This window comes from Condylura cristata, unplaced genomic scaffold (assembly GCF_000260355.1).
Source record: "Condylura cristata isolate star-nosed mole 26May11 unplaced genomic scaffold, ConCri1.0 scaffold00009, whole genome shotgun sequence".
Classification (NCBI taxonomy): domain Eukaryota; kingdom Metazoa; phylum Chordata; class Mammalia; order Eulipotyphla; family Talpidae; genus Condylura; species Condylura cristata.
The window spans coordinates 30,537,719-30,542,996 of NW_004567110.1; the positions used below are offsets into that span (position 1 = coordinate 30,537,719).

Below are 5,278 nucleotides of genomic sequence, written 5' to 3' on the forward strand. Positions count from 1 at the left end.
TGACTGACAGGATAATTTTCCCACCATATTTTATTGGAGTTTTATATGTGTGGGTATTAAGTTATTAATTAGAGAAAAATGAGCAAGCCTTTTAAAAATGGATAGAATATTTTGTTGAAATCAGTAACCTGACTTTTGCACAGAATGAAAGATTTATTTTATTGTGCATTTGAGAGACTTCTAGTAACAAATCTTTTTCTTTTTGGTGAGAAGTAAAATCTAGTAGGCAACTTACAAAATGGCTTCTGGGCTTCCTCCCAAAATGGAATGAAAGGAAGGGCAGATGATATGTTTCTCTGTCCCACTCCCTTCAAGGCTGCCTGGGTTGGCCCCATCCAACCCGTGACCTCTCCACTGATGAATGGATTCTCAATGATGAATGGGTTCTCAGGGAAGGGCTGGCTAGAAAGTTGAGCACTTTATCTGGAAGGCTGTTCATCAGTGGGGTGCCAAATAGACCCAGAGCAATGGTGGTTACCCAGATGCTCATGGGAGTCAAACATTGAACAGTGGGCAACGTCATGCCTACTAGGCCCCCTTTGGAAGCTGAGTAAGTACCTTGTCCAAGCTGGCTCTCGAAGGTAGCCACACTGGCGTTGTCGATGATCACATTACATTGTCCTCCCTGGTCAGGCTCATTCTGGCTCATCTCACTACACTGAGATGGGTCACATCGACAGTACCTGTGAGATTCACATGGAGAAATTGCTGGAAGTCCTCCAAGGGATAGGCCTGGTACTCATTGATTTGAATGCAATGTGTTGCCTACAATGATGCCTGCACAGTTGACTGTCACATCCAAGGGGCCAAACTTCTCTTTTGCTAGAGATAGGGCTGCCTGCGCGTCTTGCTCTGACTTGGCATCAGCTGGGCAGAAACACAGCTCTCCTAAACCTCTTGGCCTGGGCTGCTTCATGTGAGTCAGGCAGGCCCAGAAGTACAGCATTGGATCCCTACCCCACAGTCACACCATGGTTGCCAGACCTAAGATAGAAGGCTCCTCAGGTTCTTAAGGTGACTAGGCCCTTAAAACCCTGACACACACTGACCATCTTGCCCCGGCCTTGCAGCAAGAACTTAATGAACATTTTTCTCAGTTCTCACCCGTATACATTAAGGGATTAATGTTTAACTATCCAAAGGCTTTCAAAACACGGAAACTTTAATTTCAATTCCATAAGTAATAGGAGATAAGTGAATGTTTGGGTTGCACCATGTAGACTTGTGGAAGTGCTCATAAGACAAATCAAACATTTCTGCAGTTTTTGAGCTTTAATGGAGCCCTACCTCAGGTCACCAGCAAAAGCTGTCTTTCTTTCTTTCTTTTTTTTTAAGATTTATTTATGCATACAGAACTGGGGTACAGGCCAGAGGCGCAGGGACGGTGAGAGGCTTCACCAGAGACAGAGTGGGGAGCAGAACAGGCAGATCTATGAAGTACACTGCTGAGGGGAGCAGTGGGCGGGTCAGGAGAGGTCTGCCCCGCCATGTGGTCTCCTCCGGGGCAGGCAAGAATCGAACTCATGCGGAAGTGGCTTAGGCTTCTCAGTGCTGTGCTTTAACCTGCTGTGCCACCAGGGAGGGAAGTCTTTATTTCTTGATGCTTAGTTAGAGACAATTCCTCTGGTTAGTGATGTCTTCTCAATGGGTTGGTTAGCCAGAGTCTGGTTTCTGATTCTAGAGGGCAATTGAAGAAGATGAGACAGAGGAGTCACCCTTTCTAATGCTGTCAGGAGACCATGTTCAGGCTTTCCAATGGAATGAACAAGTACAAGTACTGAGGCTTAAAGCTGCTTTGTACCTTGTAGGTAGAAGGGATCTGTAAGAGATTGGATCTGGATGGAGCCCCTTTTAAGTAGAAATATATTAACCTGAAAAGGACATGTTGATTGAAAAAATATCTTACACACTGAGATGCTGATGGCTCTAAGCATGTGTACAATATATGAATTAAATGAAAAAATGAATGAATAAAACAAATCATAAAATACAAGAAGATGCCCTTCATTTCTTCAGAATGGAACCTTATCTCATTTCCATACTTGTTTGAGAACTTATGCTATTAAGGATTTTTGCTAAATGCCTAGATATAGAGATGCTTATTTTCATATGTCTACATTTTAGAAAATGGACAGTTGTAACAACACTTAAATCCATTTTTCTCCAGTGATGTGATATGTTACCTATATCCCATAGCTCCATCTCTGGACTTTTTATTGATTTCTATTGATCTGTCTGCTCTTGAACTTAGCCACAGTACTTTAATAACCAGGGATTTACAAGACCTGTTAATATTTAGTAGATCAAATTTTTCAGTAGTACCCTTTTTCAGCATTTCTTTGGTTATTCTATATCAATTATTTTCTGGGTGAATTTTAAAATTATTTTGTTGATTGATTTTGAAAAAAAAGATATATTTAGCTATAAATATGGGATGTGGGATGCCTTTATGGATATTTGTATTTTATAAAGGTTTCCAGGAAACATTGTTGCCTCCTTTAATTAGTTTGCAACTCTGCTCAGTCAGTTGTCACTGCCTCAGGACAGTGACATGTCCTGTCCTAACCATGCTATTTAAACAGCATATCTCCTCCTTACTTTTATTTTTAAACCAATATTTCTTTTTCTTGAAAGATTTATTTATTTATTTATGCATACAGAACTGGGGTACAGGCCAGAGATACAGGGCGGTGAGAGGATTCACCAGAGACAGAGGTGGGAGCAGAAGAGGCAGATGTAGGAAGTACACTGCTGAGGGGAGCAGTGGGCTGATCAGGACGGGTGTGCCGAGCCATGTGGGTCACCTCCAGGGTGGGGAACAAACTCACACTGAGGCGGCTGCAGCTTGCTTATAGTGCTGTACTTTAACCAGTTGCACCACCAGGAGGACTCCCCTTAACTTTTATTTTTGCTTTATTTCTTTTTAAAGCACCATCTGACATAAATATTAGTTATATATATATATACATATATATATATGACCTGTTTTTATCAATAGAATGTAAATTGTGTAGATAGAGACTTGGATGCTCTATTCACAGCTGAATCCCAGGACAGAACAGTGCTCAGCACAATATACTGTTTGTTGGATGAATTATATCTACTACTCATCTCTTTGAAATCTTAGCATTTTTCCATAATTATTAGATTGTATAAAAGAAAGAAAACAGCAGATACAGCTGAAGCCTGCTCTGTATATCACCAATTTATTTACCCATTTCCTCTTTGAGTCAAAATGTATAGTTTAAAATGTTTATAGGCTTTTATCTTATATTTATGTAACAAATACTATATAGAACTGTTTTCTCTTAATTTTCAATCTCATGGTTACTGTATACATAAGAATAAGTAAGTATTATGCATGTGTGTGTATTCCCACTTTTTGGAAGTTTGACTTAGGCCACTTCATTTTTACAAAAGAACTACCTTAGTACCTGTTTTTGCTAACCAAAAGAAATCTGAAGAGGATTTTTGTTTTTATGACAAAAGACAACATTTGGAAAGTTCTGTATTTGTTTTGCAGCAGCTATTCTAGAGGTAATGTGCACCCAAGTAGTGAGAATGACTTGCTAAGTCCCATCTTGAGGAATCAATTTCTGCACATGTGGACAGATCATGTCATTCCTGCTTTTCTTACATATTAATATTGTCTTAGGTTTTATGGGTTAGTGGTAGGTTATTTTTTGTGTCTTGGAATGCTAAAAGTTTATTCATATAAATTCATGGTAATTGCATCTTTACTTTATGCCATGTTGGTGTACAAAGTTTTCATAGATTGCATTACATTTGGATAGTGGAGAAAATCCCAACACATGTAAGTGTGTATGTTTACAAATTGTCTTTCTTTCATTCAATGTTAGGTTTTAGGGATTGACCCATGCTAATATTGGGTTAGTAAACCACAAGTATATCTATTCTCTTGCTGGTGAATACTTAGGTTTTTTCCAATTCTGTAATTACATGCATTGTTGCACTGAAAATACCACTATACACTTAGAAGTGAACTGACAGCACATCTTCATCTGTAGTAGATGTTGCTAAATTGTTCTGCAGAGAAGGTGTACCTTAGCAAGTTATGAGAACTCTTGTTGCTACAAATCCTTGCAATGTTTAATACTGACATAGTCTTGGTCAGTCTGCTATAACAAATTACAGTGGTCTGTGTTAATTGTAAATAAGACTTATTTCTCCCAGATCTGAAGTCTGGAAGTTTAAGATCAGGGTGCCAGCAATGGTCTATTTCTGATGAGGGCTCACTTTGGGGATGCAGGTTGTTGAATTCCTTAGGTATTTACATATGGTGGTGAGCAGAGAAATTCCTGGAGTCTCATTTATATTCATGACCTAACTACTTCTCAGAGCTTCCACCCAAAAGGGGTATTAGTATTTCAACTTAAGAATCTGGGGAAACACAGGACAATCATTCAGTCTATAGCACAGACTTTGAAGTTTCCATTCTAATAGATAGCAGAAATCTTTGCTTTTAAAAAAAATTTATTTATTTATGCATAGAACTGGGGTGTAGGCTCAGTATAGGGGGTGAGAGGATTCACCAGAGACAGAGCAGGGAGCAGAACAGGCAGATCTACTGAAATACTTGGCTGAGGGGAGCAGCAGGCAAGACAGGAGAGGTCTGCTCTACCATATGTGGGTCAGCTCCCTGGCTGGGGTTTGAATTTAAGCTTTAGCAGTGGTGGCAGTGATAGCATTAGTTCTGAGACTAATGCCCTGCGCCACCAGGGAGGCCCAGAATCCTAAGATTTTAATGTAGCCAAATTTATATTTTCTTTAATAATATATAACTTTTATTTTCTCCTTTGTTCCTTTATTGAAGAAATGCTTGCCCTGACATCATAAAAAGATTCTATAATTTCTTCTAGAAGTTTTAAGTTTTATGCCTAATGTTTAGGTCTGTGATTAAACAGTAATTTATTTTTGCAAGTGATGTGAGGTAGGAATCTATGTGATTTTTTTTTTCTTTTCATAATTAATTGTCCTAATAGTATTTGTTGAGCAATTTCATCCTTTCTGTACTGGAATGTATGTCACTTCTGTCGTAGTTCAAGTTTCCACAGTTATATGGGGAAGTTCTGCATTTTGTGTTCTTTTATGTTGGTTTGTTAGCTGAACTCTGAAGAAATATCACATTCTTTTAATTATCATAACTTTGTAATAAGCCTTGATATATGAATGGAAAGTCTCACCCATTTGCCTTAAAAATTTTATTGACTTGATCTTTTGCTCTTTTTTTTTTTTTTGTGGATTTTAGTTTCAGCTT

General features: G+C 38.7%; 1 pseudogene; it reads right to left on the minus strand.

Moving 5' to 3' along the window:
• Positions 1–310: 310 nt before the first annotated feature.
• LOC101622805 overlaps positions 311–5,278 on the minus strand; it is an 11,460-nt pseudogene continuing 6,492 nt past the window's right edge.